We start from the raw sequence: 22,896 nt of genomic DNA on the forward strand, positions 1-22,896 counted from the left end.
AAATATGCAAATTCAGAAAAGGGGCTCTGTGTATGGTGATGAATTGTTTGAGGCGTATCAATGTTTTAGATATCTGTAAGACATCTAGTTTGAAATATCTATGCAAAATTGATAATTGGCAATGAGACAGATGCTCAGAAATAGAACTGGGCAAACAAAAAGACATCATAGCTTTCCAAGAAGAGTCCAGGGAGGAAAGGGAAAGGACAGGACAAATTCTTGGGTGTATACCTACAATTAGTAAGTATAACATCTCAGATGACCAATCAAAAGTTCCTGAGCAGAAAGGGTCAAAAGAATTAAAACAGTAGTGTTACAAATAACACTAATATCCTGATAGTGTAGAAGTAGAAATTTAACCAGGATAAGTTTTTCCAGAGAAAATTTAAAACTTTTAACAAACTAAACCTTTTTCAAAGTTACAACTCTGAAAGCAAAAAGGAATGAATTAATAAGTTAAGAGAATAGGTAGGTAAACATGAAAGACCTTAACAGAGAGAAACATAAGCATTACTCTTCAACTTTTAGAGGTGAAACAAAGCTTAGCACACAGCATGTGAAAAACAGCTTCCATTTTCAAATAATATAGTGAGAAGAAATAGTGCCTCCATATATCTGAAAAATCTATGTGATCTATTGAGAAATTAAAAATTAAAATTAAATTTAAAAAATAAAAAAATTAAATTAAAATCTTCCTTTGCACAAGTAAAACTTCAGACTATGCTATTAAAAATGATGTTTTTAAGGGAAAGTTTGTTTTACAGACTAATGAAAGCTATATTAGATATTACTCTGTATTTTTCAATATAATTGTTATTTTTTAAAAAATAATGAATTCATTTAAAATAACTATAGACAATACAAAATACCCGAGAATCTAACTGCCAAAACACTTATAGGGATTTATAAGAATACAATTACATTCTTCACACCAATAAGTGTCTATCTAAATAGCTGGAAAAATATTAATAGCTCATGTATAGGCCAAGCCAATATAATAAAAATAACATTATCTAAATTTATTTATTCACTTCCAAAGCAAACTATAAAAATAATTACATTATAAAAGAGCTAGGAAAAAAATACAACATTCACTGAGGAAAAACAGGTCAAGAATATCAAGGGAATGAAAAAAAAAAATGTTAGAAGGAAAGAGGCCTACAAAAATCAATGGATTCCAGAACAAGATTCCATTAATAATAGAAAAGATTAAGTACACAATAAATAGAAGCAAAACAACTACAGTTAACTTGGTGTGTGATAAAGTCACTGGGGCAAAAACTTGCTATCTGACCAAAACTACTGGTAAAATTTCCAATGGCAAGTACTTTGGCAGAAAGTGGGCACAGAATATATCACACTGTATATACAAAGATGAACTCAAAATGGGTATCTAACAAAGGTGATATGATGAGTTTAGTTAAGTAGGAAAGAAATGACCTGTCAGATGTATGGACAGAAGTTTGTGACCAAAAAAAAAAAAAAGATGGTGAATTTCACAGGAGGTACCAATGGATAACTTTGATTACACAAAATTAAAAGTAAAACTAGGGGCAGCTAGGTGGCGCAGTGGATAAAGCACCGGCCCTGGAGTCAGAAGTACCTGGGTTCAAATCCGGTCTCAGACACTTAATTACCTAGCTGTGTGGCCTTGGGCAAGCCACTTAAACCCATTTGCCTTACCAAAAAATCTAAAAAAAAAAAAAAAAAAAAAAAAAGTAAAACCAATACAGGTGAAGTTACAAGAAAAGTAGGGAATTGGGAGGTGGTAGCAACCTTTTGCAGTAAGTTTGATAAAAAGTTCTCATTTCTGAAACAAATTTGAGACTATGATCTATTACCCAATTGATAAATGATTAAAGGACAAAAATAGTAGTTCTGAAAACAAGGCATATGAAAAAATGCTCTAAATCAATAATAATTCTGTTGCTGTTAAATTATGTACTAATCTTCATGACTCCATTTGGGTTTTCTTGGCAAAGATCTTAGGAGTGACTTGCCATTTCCTTCTCCAGTTCATTTTACAGATAAGGAAATTGAAAAATAAGTTACATGACTTGTCCTAGGTCATTAAACTAGTAGTACCTAGCACTCTATCCTCTAACCCACCCACTCACACTAATAAATAATGAAGTACAAATTAAAACAATTCTGAGGTACTACCTTGCCCCCATCAGATTGGTTAATATGACAGAAAAGACAAATCATGAAAGAATTGTGGGACAACAGATATACTGTCAGAGCTGTGAACTAGTCTAACTAACCATTCTGGAAAGCAATTTGGTACAATGCCCAAAAAAGATATGAAATTGTATGTATACTTTTTGATCAAGCAATACCATAAAGTCTAAACTCCAAAGAGAGCAAAGAAAAAGGAAAAAGATTTATACATACAAGAAGATTTATAACAGCTCTTTTTGTAGCAGCAGACAATTGGAAATTGAAAGCACAGTCATCAAATGGAGAATAGCTAAATAAAAAATGATGGTATACAAACATGATGAAATACTATTGTGATATAAGAAATGTTGAAGATATGAAGTAACATACATCCTTTTTAATAGCACTGCATCTGTAATTTTCTTATTTGTGCAAAATAGGAAGATTCAGAAAAACCTGGGAAGAATTTAATGAACTGATTTTAAATGAAGTTAGCAGAAACAAAATAACAATTGTAATAGTAACAGCAATATTGTAAAGATAATCAATTTTGAAAAACTTAGTAACTCTAATAAAACATACTGACCCACCAAAATTTCAAAAGACTGTTAATGTGGAAATTTGTTATAACTTCCTATTGTCATGAGTTTTGTATTTCTTGCCTTCTCAGTGGGTATGGTGGAGAAGGTAAATCTGAAATTTAAAATGAAACTAACTTTTTATTGATGATTGGATTCTGACAAACCATACTGGATTCTGACAAACCATACTGGATTCTGACAAACCATACTGGATTCTGACAAACCATACTGGATTCTGACAAACCATACTGGATTCTGACAAACCATACTGGATTCTGACAAACCATACTGGATTCTGACAAACCATACTGGATTCTGACAAACCATACTGGATTCTGACAAACCATACTGGATTCTGACAAACCATACTGGATTCTGACAAACCATACTGGATTCTGACAAACCATACTGGATTCTGACAAACCATACTGGATTCTGACAAACCATACTGGATTCTGACAAACCATACTGGATTCTGACAAACCATACTGGATTCTGACAAACCATACTGGATTCTGACAAACCATACTGGATTCTGACAAACCATACTGGATTCTGACAAACCATACTGGATTCTGACAAACCATACTGGATTCTGACAAACCATACTGGATTCTGACAAACCATACTGGATTCTGACAAACCATACTGGATTCTGACAAACCATACTGGATTCTGACAAACCATACTGGATTCTGACAAACCATACTGGATTCTGACAAACCATACTGGATTCTGACAAACCATACTGGATTCTGACAAACCATACTGGATTCTGACAAACCATACTGGATTCTGACAAACCATACTGGATTCTGACAAACCATACTGGATTCTGACAAACCATACTGGATTCTGACAAACCATACTGGATTCTGACAAACCATACTGGATTCTGACAAACCATACTGGATTCTGACAAACCATACTGGATTCTGACAAACCATACTGGATTCTGACAAACCATACTGGATTCTGACAAACCATACTGGATTCTGACAAACCATACTGGATTCTGACAAACCATACTGGATTCTGAACTGACAGCTAAATAAATGTCATAACAAAGCCCTGGTCTAAAAGCAATGTGGATACACACTGGATTCATAATTGCTTAACTAAGAAATATGGGCAAATTGTTATATACATTTTTCAAGTTATGGGGATAATCAACTTTACAACAATAGTTCAATAATTTATTTTTTGCAAAAATGTGTGACAATTTGGTGGAAAGCATATGTCATTACATATTATTGTGAAACATGTTGGCTTCATGTTGACTTCATTGAGTCAATGTACTTCAAAGGATGAAGAAAATCGACATTTTTCTTAATAAAGAAGGAAATTTCTTACAATAAATACTTTAGGAATAAAAAAGTATGCCCCATTCAAAATAACAAATAAAATATTTGATATTTGATCAACAATAGCACTCTGAAGACGTATGAAGATATAGTTACAAATACACAATGTAAAGCAAGGAATGGCCTAAAAACCTACAAGATCACTTAAGTACTCATATCTACAATACTACCTAATGTAAGTCATAGATTTAATATACCACTATTTGAATATAATGATATATTGTATTGTATGAAATGATGGTTATGAAGAATTCAGAAAAACAGAGAAAACATCATAAAAAAGCAACAGCTAGAATTTATAATATTTTGAGCTTAAGCAAAATAAACGTTTGACATCCTTTTTTATCCTCACTACAACCATGGGATGTAATTGTAATTATTGGCTCCATTTTATAGATGAGAGAACTGAGGCCTGAGGCTAAAGTGACCTGTTGGGAATCACGTAAGAAGTGTCAGGATTTGAAACCAAGTCTCCCCTACTTCAAGTTCAGTGATTTTCCACTGGGTCACTGAGCTGCAAACATGAAATGGTGCAAAAAAGCATGAATATTTACACCGCATTACTATAACAAAGCAAATAGAAAAATAGAGAGCAAAACTAAGCACAGTGTAATATATACACAATTACTACAACAAACCAAATAGAAAAAAGAGAGCAAAGCTAAGTACAGTATGATTTTAATGTCTAAGTTAAGCCCAATTAAGATAATATACTTCCCCTCACTTAGCAAAAAGTGAAAGTATGGGGTGGAATTTTCTATGGCTATATAGTATGACATGTAATATATGACTTGGTTGACAGGTTGGTTGTAAGTAAATGAAAATGGGGACAGTGCAGTGAAGGAAAGATATTGTATTCCCCCCCAATTTTTTTTCCAGGATGCTTGTAATGTAAACCCAACCCCCAAAATAAGCCCCAAATAAGATCTTCAGATAGACAGACTTATTGAATTATAAAAATAATATTAATTAAAAATTAAAAATGTTGACCCTAACACTAAAATGCTAACGTAAATTAGAATTAAGTATTTGTAAATACCCAAGTGGGCACAACTTTGGACGAGAGGTAAAATAAATGCCTCTATAAACAGATGAACTTGAAACTTATTACCAAGTACAGACACAATGCATGAATAACTTGTGCACTTGATAACATCTAGATGAGAAGAAAGCCCCACCTCTAATCATCTGCAAGAACAAGAAAGATAAGACTGAACATGTTTCAGGCATTTATGTTCTTGAAAAACAAAAAAGTCTGGTGCACACAAGCAGTCATTATAAAGAAGTGGGTCGACTTGTTTTACAAAGTGGCCAAAGAGGTCTACTCTGGGATTCAGCCAACACTTAATGGTGATAAAGACGTGAAGAACTTCCTAGCAGAGAGAATAGAACAGTGATTCCCACAGGAATGACCACCTATCTCTCCAGACATTCCCTGAAAGTAAGTCCTAGTGAGTCTTTTGTAGAAAGACCTCATTTTGGAGGAAATATAGTAGCATACTAAAGGAGCACTCAGTTGAGCTCTTCTAACATTTCCCTCCAAACAACTTTAAAAAGCACCTCAAGTCAAATTTTGGAGTAACAGAGCCAACAAAAGTTTAGAGTGAGACAGTCTTGCAGCCAAGACAACATAAGAGATCAGAGATATGTGACATAGGAGGAACCCTGGACAGGAGTCCATATGGATGTAAACAGCGGTGATGAGACTAGATAATGGTGACACAAACAGCACCAAGATCCAAAGATCTCAAGCCAGAGAGACTGTATAGCTAACAGGCAACTGATCAGAAAAATTACACTGACTCAGAACCAGATGCTGTTTAGCAACTCTACTACCTATCTCCATTTCTGGGTCTTTCTTCCAGGGCAGCAAGGAGCAGAAGCTCTCAGGGTCAGCTGTTGGCCAATTTCATTGCCTATAACCCACTTCTGGATCAGGGTCAGAGAGAAACATCTGCAATCATGTGGGAATGGAAGCCTGAATGGGGGCCTTTCCAGGGCAAGGATCAAGAGTTCAAGACCCATAGAAAAATGACCATACCTCTTCCTAGGATTAGACCACTTCAAAACCTCCAAAAGTGGATCTCAAAACAAAACATAAATAAAATTTCAAATCAAAAGGTGGAAAAATGAGCAAACAACAAAAAAACTGGATCATAAAAAGCTAGGATATTAAATAAACACACACACACACACACACACACAAAGTCACTCAGAAGACAATGAGGTCAAAACATCTACAAGGAAGCTTCAAAGAAAAATAAGAATTGGACACCAACCCAACAATTACTGGAAGAGAGTAAAAATAGTTTTAAAGATTGTAAAAGAATGGTACAGTAAAAATTAGGTAAAAAAAAAATGAAAGCAAAGAAGACAAAAAAAAGAGGAAAATGTAAAAGGAACCATAGAAGATAAAATATGTTAAACATATATAAACAACCTAGCATAGCATCCAAATTCTTAAAGGAAAAGTTAAATGAGTTACAAGAGGAAAGAGAAAGTAAAAGTATACTACCCAGGTAACTTTTTCCCTCTCAGAAATACATAAATCTAGCCACAAAATAAATTTACAAGTCAAGGAGATGAATGGAATTTTAGAAAATTAAGAAAATGAAGACCTCTGAAAAAAAACAAAAAGAAAGATGTTTTTTCCCCCAATTGTACAGGGTACCTTCACAAAGGCCAACCACATATTAGGGCATAAAAACCAAACAACAAATGTAGAAAATATACCCTAATTAAGATATAATGCAATAAAATTACATTTAATAAAGGGGCATGGAAGCAAGAGATTAAAAATTAATTGAAATTGAATAATCTAATCCTAAATAATGAATGGCCAAAGAATAAATCATAGAAAAAATAATTTCATTAAAGGGAATGCCAACAAATTTCAACATTTCAAAATCTGGTATCCAAAATAGTCCTTAGGGGAAAAATTTTATCTTTAAATATATGCATCAATAAAACTGAGAAAGACCAGATCAATGAATTGAGCATGCAACTAAAAAACTAAAAATTAATGCTAATCCAGAAAATGAAGAGAGAACTAAGTAGACATTAAAGTTAAAAAAAAAAACCCCACAAATGAATAAAACTAGAAGCTGGTTTTATTGGGGGGGGATAGGTTAAATCATCGGTTAATTTGATAACTGGCCCATTTGTGTTATTATTATATTATTGCCATATTATTATATTATTATTAAATATCAAAAATGAAAATGGTGAATTCATCACCAATAAAGATGAAATTAAAGTAATTAATTTTGTCCAAGTATATGCCAGTAAAACAATTTAAACGAGTAGATGAATTATTTACAAAAATATAAACTCTTCAGATTAAAGAAAATAAAATATTTAAATAAGCCTCTCTCAGAAAAGGAAATTAATTCAAAGGTCTCAAAAAATAAATTCCCAGGACCAAATGGATGCATAAGTGAATTCTACCAAACATTTTTAGAGCAATTAATCTCAACACCATATAAACTAATTGAAAAAATAGAGAAAGAGTGAGCCTACACCAAATTCCTGTGACATAATTATGGTTTTTTTGAGACCTAAACCAGGGAGATCAAAAACAGAAAAAGAAAACTGATGACCAATTTCATTTTATATTGAACATATTTTAAATTATACCAAGAGATTATAACAATAATATACATTTTATCATGTAGAATTTATATCAGGAATACAGAACTCGTTGACTATTTAGAAACTATCAAGGGGCAGGCTAGGTGGTGCAGTGGATAGATCACCGGCCCTGGAGTCAGGAGTATCTGAGTTCAAATTCGGTCTCAAACATTTAATAATTACCCAGCCGTGTGGGTCTTGGGCAAGTCACTTAACCCCACTGCCTTGCAAAAACTAAAAAATAAATAATCCATAAGGAGGATAAACATCAAGTTTTCTCAACAAGATCATAAGTGAGGCAAAAATGCCCCCCCCCCAAAAAAACAACTAAATAAAGCAATGAACAACTTTAACAAAGATGCAGGATATAAAAATAAAACCATTCCAATATATTACCAACAAAACCCAGCAAGAAATTACATTTAAAATAACTGTAGACAATATAAAATACTTGAGACTCCTCTACCAACACAAACCCAAGTATCATATGAACACAATTACAAAACATTTTTCATCCAAATATAGACCTTATTGTAAAAACATTCAAGTTTGTGGGTTGGCAAAATCATTATGATATGAATGACAACTAAGTTAATTTACTTATATTTAGTGCCATATCAAACTAGCAAAGAATTATAGAGCTGTGATGAAAAGTTTGAAAGACTATGTTTATGGGTATTTAATAATTTTATTAATTATGGCTAGCAAATAAAAGGATGGTCATCTGGCAATGTCTCATAAATCAACGACCCTTCCTAGAGTCTATTAATGCTCATATATCCTTAGAAGAGGGAAAGCAATTATCTGCTTAGTTAGCAATTAATGAGAAAATGAATTATAATGAGATGGTCCTTTAATGAAGCCAAGACCTTGACTTTGATTATGATTTCACTCTTTCTCCCAAGACCACTCCAACCATAGGCAATCTAAACAAAGGATCTACCCTACCCTCTTCTCCCCCCTCACATCTATGGTTGAATTTATGACATAATGGGCCAGAATTCATCTAGATCGGATATTCTTTAAAAAATTCTTCTAATTGGAAGGGGTAACAATTCCACCAAGAGGGTCTAAACAGGGTAAATTTTTGGACAAGATCAGTAAGTTTCAAAGAGTGACTTTTATTAATTTACTAGTACATTTATGAATGAAAAAATGTAAAGAAAATTTTAATCTCAATAAATAAGAAAAAAACAAAATTTGTCTAAAAGGAAGAAAGTTAAAAGAAATCAAGGGAAGTCGTCAATGAAAAGAAAAAAATAAAAAAAAAAGATTAAGGAAGACAGCCTAGCTGTTCCAGATTTCAAACTATACTACAAAGCAGAAATCATCAAAACTATCTGATACTGGCTATAAAACAGAAGTAAATACACAAAATACAGTAGTAAATGACTATAGTGTTTAATACCTTCAAAGCTTGTTTAATCTTCAAGTTAAAAAAATTTTCTGACGATTTTAACAAAAATTGCTAAGAAAACTGGAAAGCAGTTTGGCAGAAACTAGAGTCAGACCAACACTTCCTACTGTATACCAATATAAGGTCAAATTGAGTACATGATTTAGAAATAAAGGATGATATCATAAGCCAAATTTAAGGAATGTGCTGTTGCTGCTGCTATTTGTTCTTTGTTCTTGAAGAACATGACCATCAGAGAGGTGATGCCATGACATGTATACAAATAGATTTGAATTGAGGGGGTCTGAGCTAAGTAACCAGCCTTACTTTCTCTTCCAAGACATCTTGGTCCACTGGATAGATATGGATCAGAATGTCTAGAAACAGAAGGCCCTGAAAGCAAGGGAATCAGGATTAACTGACTTGCCCTAGCTCATGCAGTTACTAAGTGTTGGGCAGCTAGGTGAGGCAGCTGATAGAGCTAGAGTCAGGAGGACTTGAGTTCAAAATCTGAATCAAGACACTTAGTCACTTGCATCCAAGGCCATTTCCAATCATCCTGATCCATATCTATTATCTAGACCCAGATGGCTCTAAAGAAGAAAGTGAAGCTAATGACTTGGTACAACACCCCCTCACTCAAATCCAATTCATGTGCTTGTCTTCAAGAACAAAGGACAAACATTATCATCACCACATTAGGAAGGTAACTTGAACCACCATGTCATGAGTAAACAGACACTAGAAACAGGGACAGTAAATAAAAGCAAGGACAGTAGCTAGAAAGTCCTTTTAATAGTTCAAGAATCTAAACCAGAATAGGAACAATATAGGTTAAAGAAAAACATGGTATGTTTAATATGGGAGATGTAGAATCAACAGGATCTAAAGCAATCTTTCTTACGAAATGTGATTCATATTGGATAAAGAAGTTTCATTTTCAAGTGATACATTCTATTATCAAAATAATAATTTCTTCTCAATTATTTAGAAAATATAAATTGCATTAATCGAAACACTTAAAAGTTAAAAAAAAAAAAAAGAATTGCTCATTTGCAATTTTATTTTTCGAAAGCAAAAAATTTCCGGAGCAGTTAGGTGGCGCAGTAGATAGAGCACCAGCCCCGGAGTCAAGAGTACCTGAGTTCAAATCTAGCCTCAGATATTTAATAATTACCTAGCTGTGTGGCCTTGGCCAAGTCACTTAACCCCATCTGCCTTGCAAAAAAGCGCAAAAATTTCTAAAAACCATTGTCCAATTAGTTGATAAATTCAAAGGCTATAAACAAGCCAGTTATCAAAGGAAGAAATCCTATCAAAAGTCATATCAATATGCTCAATCACTATTTCAGAAATGCCTATTAGAACAACTCAGATTCTCCTACACAGTGATCAAATTGATAAGGCTGACAAAAATAATAAAATGACAAATGTTGAATGTTGGTGAAGTTGTGAATTAGTCCAGCCATTGAATAAATTTGGAACTATACCCAAAACTTACCAAACTGCAACTCAATGATATCATTACTAGGTCTACAACACTACCTCCTTGCCTTTAGCGGTTTTTCAGCCATAACCTTTTTTGTTTTTCTTGGCAAAGATGCTGGGTAGTTCTCCATTTTCTTCTGGAGCCCTTTTGACAAATAAAGAAACTGAGGCAAGTCAGTTTAAATAACATGCCCAAGATCATAAAGCTAGTTAAGTGTCTGAGGCCACATTCCCCTCACTTTACTTAACCCTCAGGTCATCTTCAAAAGTCAGAAAAAGCTCAAACCTGAATTGGACTTCACAAGCCTTTAAAGCATGAGAATAAAGTTAAGACTATCGTAAAGAGTTACAGAGAAGAAAGACAGGGAGGTTCATAAGGAAATGACTGCCAAGCTCTACTTTCTGGCTATTCAGCTCTATTCACTTGGCAACCAAGATGGAGTTGTCCCCAATACTGGGAACCAAAAGAAAACCAGAGCTGCAATGTGGAATCTCTGAAGTCAGTGGATTTGGGTTCAAATCCTGACCCTGACATCTAGGACTATGGGTATATTATGGCCATAGACAAGTCCCTTCCTGTGCATATTCCCTTCCCTTATCTGTAAAATGAAAAGATTGGTTTAGATAGTCATTAGGTTCTAGTTTCCAGATGCAGGATCCTGTGATAAATTTGAAGTATGAGATGGAACAATGTTTTGCATGTATTTTCACCTCCTTTAAAATCTACTCAGTCTTCCCTTAAAATGTCTAAGCTCCCACACAAGAGATAGGATTCTTCCTTACTTCACAACAGCAAACTGTCTGGATCAGTGTCCAATTCATGGCTTGCAAAACTTCTAAGTGTGGCTTGAACCAGATTAATAATTAATGAGGAAAAGTTTAACAAAATAAAATTTTATTACAAAATAATTTATGGTTTTTGAAGTCAATTTAAAGCCTGCAGGGATCTATTTCTATTTGAGTCTGACACAGCAGTGTCTAGATTCCTGTCTTTACCATAACTTACCTTGCATGTTATTTTTGAATGTGTATTATTCCCTCCTACCATATTATATTTCTTTCTCCTAGAGGCAAGAACTTGTTTTACTTTAATTTTTGTATCCTCAGCACTTACTAAAATAAAATGCGTTACATATAAATTTGAAAAGCAGGTTAAAAAGCAAGCCTAAACAAGGTCAAAATGTCTATAATCTCAAGCTTTAGGGAAAGAATTAAAACGCTCTTGAAAATAAACTGTCATGGATTTACTTAAACTTCTAATTTTGAGGGTAGTCCATTCAAATTTTTCGCAGGGATTTGGCATAATGAGGAAAGTTGAGCTTTCACAAGTACAGAGAAAGCAGTTATGTTTTTAAGAGGACAAAAAGGCCATTTAATTTCATTTATAATTCTCCAACCACAAGTTTATAGGAACATAGTTTTCACCCCAGAAGTCACTTTGTGTAAGATGCAATACTGTACTTTGCATTGGAGGAAAGGGGGAGGGGTGATTGGGAGGGCACAGGAAAGTCTAAATTAGGTTGAAGGCTGGGGGGGGGGGGAAGGGAAAGTAACTGGGTTAAGCTATTTTAAAAGCTACCCTCAATTTACTATTAAAGATGCTGTATTCACAGGTGAATACTTCATATTCAGGCATACTTCATTTAATTGTACTTTATTGTACTTCATAGATATTACATTATTTACAAATTGAAAGTTTGTGGTAACCCTTGTGCAATAAGCAGGTCTATTGAGGCCTTTCTTCCAAAAACATATGCTCATATATTTGAATCATATTTTGCCAATTCCAGCAAAATGTCAAACTTTTTCATCATCACTATTATTATTATTATTATTATTATTATTATATCTGTTATGGTAATCTGTGATCAATGATCTTTGATGTTACTATTGTAGTTGTTTTGGCATGTCACAGACCCATAAAAGATGGCAAGTTTAATTGATAAATGGTATATTTTTATAACTGTTCCACTGACCTCCAGCCCCATCTCTCTCCTACTCTACAGGTCTCCCTATTCCCTGACACAATAATAATGAAATCAGGCCAATTGACACTAAAAGTGAAAGGAAGAGTTTATCAACAATGCAAGCTTCACTGTTGTCTTATTTTAATAAATTATCACAACTCCCCTCCCCAATCTTCAACAATCCACTTTAAGTCAGTCATCAACATGGGGCAAAAAGATTATGACTCACTAAAGGCTCAGATGATGGTCAGGATTTTCTTATTTTTAGCAATAAAGTACTTTTATATTAAATGTATGTCTTACATGTACATTACATTATGTAGACACAACAGTCTACAGAATAGTGTTAATTTTTCCATGCAAAGGATAAGCAAAAAAATTTGTGGCGGACTTATTGTGATAGTTGGAACCCAACCCAAAATAGTTGAGGTATGCCCCATTCCTGAAAACAGAAATGACTTAAGTGTGAATTCCAAATAGTAGAGTTTTCGCACTTTCTGTAACCTCCTTTCACACCATTTTAGCCATAGGATTTAGGGAACACAGTAGCTATTAATTCCAAAACAAATAGAAAAAGATGTCTTTTATAATATTTTGAAAGTATCAGGAGTTCCTTTGGAACTATTTAGGGGATTTAAAGAAATAGGATTCAAAGTACCCTTAAAAGAAATAATAACAGTTTAATTTTTTTTTAGGCCTTATGCTTAACACTTCATATCATTTGAATTAAATCACTACAAACTGAAAAGCTGTACAAGTATTCTTATCCTCATTTTACAAATTAAGGAAAAGGGCCATGAGAGTAAAAGACTTGAAAACCCAGGTCCACTGCTTTTTGGAGGAGGAGGAAGAGGAGATGGAAAAGAAGAGTAAAAGTAATAGTAGCAGTGAAAGTAGTAATGGGATATATATATATATATATATATATACATATATATAGATAGAGAGAGAGAGAGAGAGAGAGAGAGAGAGTGAGAGTGAGAGAGCGCACATTGTTTTCAAAGTACTTTTTACATGTTATATCATCTAATTCTGTGAGGTAGTTACTATTCCCATTTTACAGATAAGGAACATGAAGCTGAGAGAAGTTAAATAAATAACTTACAATATAACTTACAAATAAATAACTTACAATCCCACAGTTATTAAATATCTGAGGCAAGATTTCAACTCCTGACTCCAAGACCAGCATTCTACCCCCTATGCCAGCTAACCTGCTTATATAACCTTTTTCAGTGCATGCCCAAAGTAAAGATTCCTGAATAAGTCACACCATTATGAGTTAATTTAATTTTTTTGTTTTGTTTTTATCAGATACAAAAATAAAACAGGGTTTGAGTGCTTTTTCCAGTTGTTTTCCACTGTTCCCTAGTTCCCTCTGCCCAGATATTAGATTAGATTATAGGAATGATTAGAATGTAGAAAACACAGATTCATTCAAAAACAGGCTTGGGAGTAATGAATGCTTAACACTTTCCCTGGAATAAGGAACAAAAGTTACCCATACTAAACCATTTACCTACTTTCACAGAAAGGCAAACAGGAGGAAAAGCAACCTACACAAATACTTTACAATACAGGACTATAAAAACTATATTTCATAAAATAAAAAAATCCTTAATTATGGTAGTCATATAAAGGGCTTCAGGAGAGAATACTTTAGGAGCGCATTCTTCAGCAATGCTGTACTGTAATGGATGCGAGCACTTAAGAGTCAAAAAGATTTGGGTTCAAATTCTGCTTAAGACACTATATATGTGTATAATGTATATACATATACACATCCATCCATCGATCAAATTAATTCCCCCTTTTTGTGCCTCAATTTCTTTTAACTGTAAAATGAGGTGGTTGAACTCTTTAAAAAAAAATCTTTGTTCTCTTTGGCTCTAAATATGATTTCATATTATATACTACATGACACATTTATCAGCTTATCATAAAAACTTACAAATGTTCATCTCATATACTGGTCACCTAGCACTAATTAAGCACTTATTATGAAATAGGCACTGTTAAACGGTTACTTACCTTCCTTGATCTATTATTCATTTTAAAAGCATCAAAACAGCTATTAATAAACATATCTGGTCTCTATAAAAATAAAAATCTAAAAACTTTATGTAGTCTTATTCCTAAGACCTCTTTCATATGAAAATAAAATTATTCATTTTGCTCCGTGATTCAACCATGAACTTTTATTTTGTACACTGCAGAATGTCTACAAAAAGACATAGTATCAGGCAGCTAGGTGGTAGGTACAGTGGATAGAGCACCAGCCCTGGAGTCAAAATGAATTCAAATCCAGCCTCAAACACTTAATAATTGCCCAGTTGCGTGACCTTAGGCAAGTCACTTAACCCCACTCACTGCCTTAAATAAAATTTAAAAAATACCTAAAATATTTGAAAAGACATAGTATCTAATCAGGAAATTTGAAGAAAATGATCAAGAATTACGAATATGGATTTTTCTTGATATAAAGGAAAGTTGGCAGTACTTACTTGGGATTCTATATATACACAAGTAAACTTTAAAGAGATTTAAAATAATTCTGCCTGAAAGTTAATCAAATGACAGTTTATTCTCAACATGGAGACAACTTTTTCATAAAAGTAAAAAAAAAAAAAGAAAATCAAATTTTCTCAAATTTTGAATGAGGTAAAATTTTCATATGGATAATTAAGACTAAAGTCAAAGCTTGGATTCAATAATTCAAATGAAAAGTCAATTAACTATTCTATTAAAAAGGTAGAAAATGCTAAAGTTCTTACGCATTAAGAAGCAACTTAAAACACAAGTATACAACAAATCCTCTAAGCAAAACTGAGTAACATTCAATAAAACAGCTAATTTTCTACCCACTGGTACAAACTTATTAAGTTAAAATACTGAGGAAAATAAAATTTTCAGTAATGATAAGACAAAATTTCCATCTATAAAAATGTCAGAAATACAAAGTATACAATCACTACTACTACCAAGTCTAAAAGCTTTAATATAAAGTGAGAATTATTGCAAGTAATTAATAATCTCAGAATGAATAGTTATAGTTGACTTACAAAATGGATTAGAATGTTTTAAGATATTTTCTTAAGGATACTTATTCACAACACAACTGTTGTTATCACTGTACCTTCATTGGTAAATCTAGCATTTTAAAAGTACTTATTGTTTTGGAGGGGGGTAGAGGGAGAAGAAGAATCAACATTGTCTAGACTAAAAACCCAAACTGTTTCTAGTCTAGCTCATTTAGCACACAAAGCCCCACTAGAGATGAATACATATAATCAGCAAGTCACCAGGAAACAAAGAATGCTATTAAAAGCAAAGATATATATATATATATATATATATATATATATATATATATATATATATTACTTTATATATAGTGTATACAATTAAGGATAAGTCAGTGTCATAAAACTAATAAAACACTGAAGGAAACTGATACCACTTTTAAACTCAGACCTATAATTATTATTTACTTAAACATTATTTTTTGTTGTTTTTGAGCTTCTTAAAAGAAATCCCTAACAGCTACATGAGAATTATGATATGTAAAAGTGAATTGTCAGACAGGTAAAGAAAGGAAAGATTACTGGCATTGATTGCTTTTTTAGTTTTCTTTAATGATACTTTCAATAACTTGAAATAAAAAATGCGTTAAGGGGCTAAAGTCTAAATTTAAAAGTATATGAAGATAACAAGGCCTAAATAAAAGTTAATATACAAGTACAAAACCAGCTACTATTACTGAAAAATGGATAGTTAAGATGTTTCTTGGTTTCCAGAAAGTATTTTCTCAATTTCCTTCAGGTGGACATGGCAAGAAAACTTTAAAAAACACAGAAAGGAAACTTGAGACCATGGGCATTAACTCCAGAAAACGAATCTGGTCATAAAGTAGTATCACATTTAATTCAGTATTCCTAATTCTTTTTTTAATACTCCCCAAAAGTATTCAATTTCTTATTTCCAAATAAGAGTTTTAACAAAAAGCAGAGAAATTTTACTGAGGCAAGCTTAACAAATTCGAATCTGCAAACTATTTCAGAATTTAGCCCCCCCCCCAGGGGTGGTGGTAAGTATTACTTTAAAAGCAAGATAGTCATTCTTTTAAAGTAAAAAGTCCCCTGGATTCACAGATGAAATGCAGTAACAATCTAAAAAAAAAAATTTATCTTTAATAAAGAAATGCCAAATAACTCAAACATACTATAATTCTTTTAATACAAGATTACTGTATCATTTCCTAAAAGATATGCTTTTTGGAAAAAACTTAAGTTTTAATCATAACATAAGAAAGCTTTAAAAAAAACCTGAAATCTCAAAGAAATAAATGGGTTTCAATGAATCAAAGTAAAAGCAGCTTCGCTTTGCTTCTGTTCAAAAGAAAACAAATGACCTTTTCAAGAAATCCAAATTGTTCTACGGATATATTTTTAAAGCTAAATTTTCTATTTTAGTATTTATATAAATTAAAAAGTTAAAAATGATGTTAAACTACGGAGGAAACTACAATATCTCAATATTTTAAAATAAAACCTATTCAATACATACAACTCATTCAGCTACTTCAGGTCTCAAATTAAAGAGATTAACATCAAGGAGACCTAAAGTTCTCATGTCTTTATTCAAGGATTCTTCTTCACATAAGCAATACACGACAAAATTCTCTTATGTTTGGAAACTAATTTAAAATAATAGACACTACACCAAATTAAATCGTCACGGAAAGTCAAGTTGGATTCTCTGCACCCTATTTCCTGTCCAAACAGCCCTTTTGTTCTGCTTCCCTGCTTAATTCTCATGTTCAGCTAACAATGGAAAATAAAACAATGGCAAAATCTGGCATACACAGAAACCCAAAAGTGCACGAGTGTGAAACAGAGGAACATTATGAGATGAGAACAAAAATCCTACCAAAACCTCCCCAATTTTCTGTTTGCTTCACCTCAGATTAAGTTCACTTGAAGCTGTACTCCAAAGCAACCAACCCTGAATACCAAACCCCGCCTTCTGCGAGGTTAGTGGCTGAAGAGTCAAATCTCCACCCTGTTGGTCAAACTCTTCATTTTGATTGGTCAAAGCTAATATCTATTATTTTAAAGAACTTTTCCCAGCTAGCAGGTTAGGTTAAACATGTTAAAACACCCTGAAAAAGCTGCTTCCTTAAAGAAACAGTATGTAATGAGGTTTCAGTTTCTCCCAACCTACTGAATTTTTTTGCCTACTCAGAAAATAAAACTGCATGGTCTATCAATTAAGATCATGCAGGACCACAATCGTCTTTAAGTGAAACCTCATGCTGTCAAACCATTCAGAACATAATACTTTACTTTTGGCACAAACTAGCCCTAGAAAAAGGTTAGATTTTTTTTAAACTGATTTTCCTGGATTTCACTTTGTCTACAAAATTAAGATGTATCTCTCTCCCCCTCACCCAATCACTTCTTCCTGCCACAATTTTTAAAAGGGAAAGTTAATATCACATCAAATTAAAAATTTGATTTGAAATTAAAAACTGATAATGCTTCTTTGAAATGGTGGTGAATAACAGGTGGCTTTTGCTATCTTGAAAAGAATTTCAGTTTACTAACTCTGGAATGTTTCAGGAATATTCTTAGTTTTTAACTAGTTTGGATACTCAAATCAACTTCCACCATGGAGAAAGTAATTCTGAAGATTCACTAAAAATTTTTAACTCTCATTCATCATAAGTTTTTAAAAATTCATTTCTGGGATATCTCTACTATTATTTTGGCAAACTAGCCCTCAATATCATAAAATTATAGTAAGGTTTTCAATCACTTTTTAGATTAGAGGAAAATGTTATATTGGGAGAAATTTATATTTTATGATAACGTAAGAGATCTGGCTAACATTACTTGTTATTTTTATTCTAAATTTCTTGTATCTATTGTAAACAAAGACCAGGTTCTAGTAACCAAATTAACCAAGTTTTATTTTTTTGTCCAATCAAGAGAAAGTTATTTTTACTCCTCTCAAGAATTCCTCCTTTAAACTACTGTATCTCTGAGTCCTAGAGACAGTTAAGGGAACTACACCCAGAAGATAGAACATGTCAACAAGCTTTAAAGTTTCAAAATTTTATATTACCTACCAATTTTGAAAATTGTCTTATGAAGTTATCAATTAACACTAGTTAACAATTCAAACTTCAAACATCCTTTTTAATGGTTCAAGAAATTAAATTTTATAAACAGGATTCCTGTAGCTATGCCATTGCAAAACAACTCTTATGATAGTAAGCTATTTTATAAAAGCACAAAGGTGTTTACTGAATACTAAATGAAGGTCTTTTTAAAAATAAAATTCACATATTTCTCTCTAAGGCTCAAACGTGGGGCAAAAAAAAAAGGGGGAAAAAAAAAGCTAAACTCAAGAAGTCCAGACAGCTGCATAATCTATTATGCTCTTTAAGTGTACAAATTCAAAGAGCTAATTCAGAGTTCTAGTCCCAAGATGCTTTGCAAGGACTCGGTGCTTTGAATGCCCAGCACTACAAGAGTAAAGTTCATCAGGTTTTCTTTTTAACCTAACTTCCCATTTGTTCCTGGAAAAAAAAAAAAACACCAAAGTACCAGGTACACAACATAAGTAATAAAAGGAATTCACAACTAATACTGCATATATGGTATGATTACTAAATTTTAGGGGTGACAAGATACAAAGGGCAAGCATTTTAAACATCAAATATGGTAGGTATGAAATTGGAAGCAAATAGCTGCAGTTACAAAACAAAACAACCTTTGATCTGACCACAATCCTTCACCCACAAAAGTTAATTATTGGTATGAAATAAGACACAAGCAACATGAGATATAGGTTACAATTCAGCAGCAATCCTGCTCAACCAGGATGTCATCAACACACCTGCAACCTGTAGTTAGAAAACAAAGACTAAAAAAAGTAGGGCATTAATTTCATCAAAGACCAACTCAATATCATAAAATTGAAAAATAAAAATTCAAATTTTTTTCTAAACAATAGAAATACTTCCTGCCCCCAAAAGTTCTCGAGGGCAAATAAAAGCACTCAAAAATAATTATCCCACTATGGACATTCCTTTCAGAGGCAGGTCATTTAGAAAGGTGCAAAGTAAAACAAAAGGAGACATATGAAGAAAATCATTATTAATATACCTATCAACATTGTAAGAAGTCCTTTACCAAAACAAGGAAATCAGGCCTCCAATCTGATGTGACAATATCTCCCCACTCCAAAGAATAAAATAATTGGTGTTCCAAGAATGTATATTTATATATAATATATATATATATATATATATATATATATATATATATAAATTCAAGAAGTTTTCCCTTATTATCTTAGAATTTAGAGAATAGGCCACATCCAGTTTTTCTACTGACCAAGACCTTAACAAGAAAAAGCAGGAATCAGCAAATCTATAAACACTAAACACTAAATTTACAAACTTTAACTTTTAAGTGGAGCAGAGAATTTCTGTACAATTTCTATGACCGAAGAAAAGACTAAAAGTCACTTAGATCTTTCTAAAATATCACTTCCCAGAAGACACAGGTCAACCAAAAACAGCTCTTGAAATCATCCGAAATGACCAGGGAGCCTAGGCAGGCCTTACTGGGTTCACCATCATGGAATTCAAAAATCAGTACTAGAACAGTAATTATGGAAAGGGAACAATTTACAAAAAAAGTTCTTTAAACAAGTTTATTAATAAGAACAATGATGAACCACTTCCACTACTGACAAACAGTACCAGGTTTATGAAAAAAGGAAGATAAAATTAATTTTCAACATTTCTTATAACATTATATAGCAAATCATTTCTTTAATGAATCTGCAATAGGTAATATGGGAGCTTTAAAAAAAGTTTTCTGAAAAGTCAAAAAAAAAAACCCCAATGTTACTAAAAGTGTACTACTGGGATTTTTTCCTTCCAAAATTGTAAGTTAAAAATCTTCTCTATACTTTTACAACAACTATGTGACTTAATCAAAAGCAAAAGGTAGCATATTTTACATCAACAAGTTATCTTTAAGAATTGAGGAATTTTCCACCATTATCTTCCCCCTCCCAATAATAAGGCAGAAAAATAAAGGTGTAACAGAAAGTCAATTCTTAGTCTTTACCAATAGGCTATTTCTACCTTATAAAATGGTGCAGAGATTGGACTTAGTATTTCAATAGTATATGGAAATTTCCAGGTAAAAAAAATATCATCTCTACCAATGAAATCCACAACTTTTTTTCCTGAGAAAGTGACAGAACTGAAAGGTAGTTCAGGGGTCCCGGTTCAGTATGTCTAAAGGACTTCCTTATTTAGAGACTGTCTTTTACCTTAAAAGTAATACTATTATAAAAAAAGAGAAAATTAAGATCTATGTGCAGTACTGTTCCTTGGGAATTTTGCAGAGTAAACCTTGTTAACTTAAGTTTCCCCCCAAGTTACAGACCCCTAGTGCTCATGTTGCATGGTGGGGTGGGATGGGAGAAGGGTTGTTTCCTTATTACATATATGGAAATAAACAGAAAAGAGGAAAAGTTTTTTTTTAATGTTGTCAAATATCCTTTCCATGCTAAAATGCCTTCTTTAAAAAAGCAAATAAAAAATTTCTTAAGAGATTCTATTTTTAAAAATTCAGAAAAAATTATAAACTGGCTTCATTTTATTCTTGGCTACTAAAGAACACCCAAGCTAGAATCCTTTTTCTCGGAATACAATTGTTATGGGGGAAAAAAGTCATTTTTATGTACTCCTCTAACTTATCCAGTTTACAACTGTACTGTTATTAGAAAAAACACTTTCAAGTTATTTTATGTAGCCAAATATAGTTTCATCTAGAATCAATGTTTGAATTCCAGCTATTAATATTCTCAAACCATGATAACTACTTAGATTATAACGGTTGTTTATTAGGAGGGATGCGTGGGGGAGTATTAAATTTCTTACATTATCAATACCCTTTCCATTACAAATTCAATTTTGATGCAGATATAGTAATGAGATTTTCCCAACCATGTCTTGATCAATGTTAAAGTGAAAAACTTTACTTCTTCCACGAAGAGGAAAATGCTAAACTATTCAGCTAGAATCAGAGGCCTCCCATCATGCTATGATCTGCAAAAAAATGGTATTTTAACACAAGCATCGGGAAACTTAGAATCGAGACCGACTAAAAGAGCAGCTGTGTGTAAAAAAAGACACCGATCTACCAAAAATGCTCCTTCTCCAACCAATGCTGAGAGAATAAAGCAGGAGGGATCCCCGAATACCGAAGAGTCCTATGCCAGAAGGCACCAAAAAATGCGTCCTCCCCCCCTCGCTCCCTACCGGGGACGTTAGCAGAAGCCTGAGACAAGACACTCCCAGAGGAGCAACTTTGCGAAGAGTGAAGGAGACGAGTTTGAAAGCGCTTAGAACGCAGCAAGCGAGCCAAGCTCCCAAGGCCACCGGCAGGGGCATCAGATCGGGGTTAATGGGGCAACGAGAGGTCGGGGAGGAGGTAAACAACAGGTCGAGCTGTCACCCGATGGGAGGCTACACCCCCCCCCGGAAAGGCTGGGGGGCAGCGGAGGGCCCCCAATCCGGGAGCCTTCAAAAACCAAAGCAGCCCCCACCCCGCCCTGCCCGGGCCCGCCGGTCTCCCCCTTTATTCCCCTCCCCCACGCCACAAGGTGGGGGAAGGTCCGGCCCCGCCACCTGCTGCGTGGGCGCTTCCGGCTCCCCCTCCCCTCCCGAGCCGGGAGGAGCGGAGGGAGGCGCCTAGCTCGGGGCTCCAGCGCCGCCCGCCTCCTCCTCCTCCTCGCCGCCCGCCGGCCGGCCGACCCCGGCGGGGGGAGGGGACGGCCCCGGCCGAGCGGGGCCCCGGGCCGCTCTCACCTGGCGGCGGCTCCCTCCGCCGGACGCGCCCGCCGCCGCCGCCGCCGCCGCCGCCCCCGCCGCGGGTGAATGGGGACAGGTGAGGCCGCCGAACCCCCCGCTCGCTCCGGCTCCGGCCCCGCCGCTGCCGCCACCGCCGCCGGCCCCTCCGTCCGCTGTTTATTAAACTTTTCTGTTTGGTTGTTCGGCCCGTGACGCGAGCGCCGGGAAGAGCCCCGGGATTGGCCGGGGCCGGGCGCTGACGCGGCGCTCCCTCCCGCAGCCTAATTATTACCGGCGGAGGCGGAGCCGGGGACGGGGGATGGGCGGAGGGGGCGGGGCCGCGACTCGGAGCGCGCGGGGATTGGCCCGCAGCCGCGAACGTCGCTCCCCCGCCTCCCCCTTCCGTTCCCCCCCCGCCCGGCCGGCCTGG

General features: G+C 34.5%; 1 protein-coding gene across 5 annotated transcripts in view; it reads right to left on the reverse strand.

Moving 5' to 3' along the window:
- ZFAND6 (zinc finger AN1-type containing 6) overlaps positions 1-22,896 on the reverse strand; it is a 112,576-nt gene that overhangs the window by 83,953 nt on the left and 5,727 nt on the right. The window contains exon 1 of one of the 5 annotated variants that reach the window (XM_074234021.1): positions 22,485-22,622. The exons of 1 other annotated variant lie outside the window; for it this stretch is intronic. The gene's annotated coding sequence lies outside the window, so the exon portion shown is untranslated. Of the gene's footprint in view, positions 1-22,484; positions 22,623-22,896 lie in introns of those variants that run through there. 3 more of the 5 variants (XM_074234020.1, XM_074234016.1, XM_074234015.1) reach the window with 3 other exon arrangements.

The sequence above is a fragment of the Macrotis lagotis genome, chromosome 4 (genome assembly GCF_037893015.1).
Source record: "Macrotis lagotis isolate mMagLag1 chromosome 4, bilby.v1.9.chrom.fasta, whole genome shotgun sequence".
NCBI classification, from domain to species: Eukaryota; Metazoa; Chordata; class Mammalia; order Peramelemorphia; family Peramelidae; genus Macrotis; species Macrotis lagotis.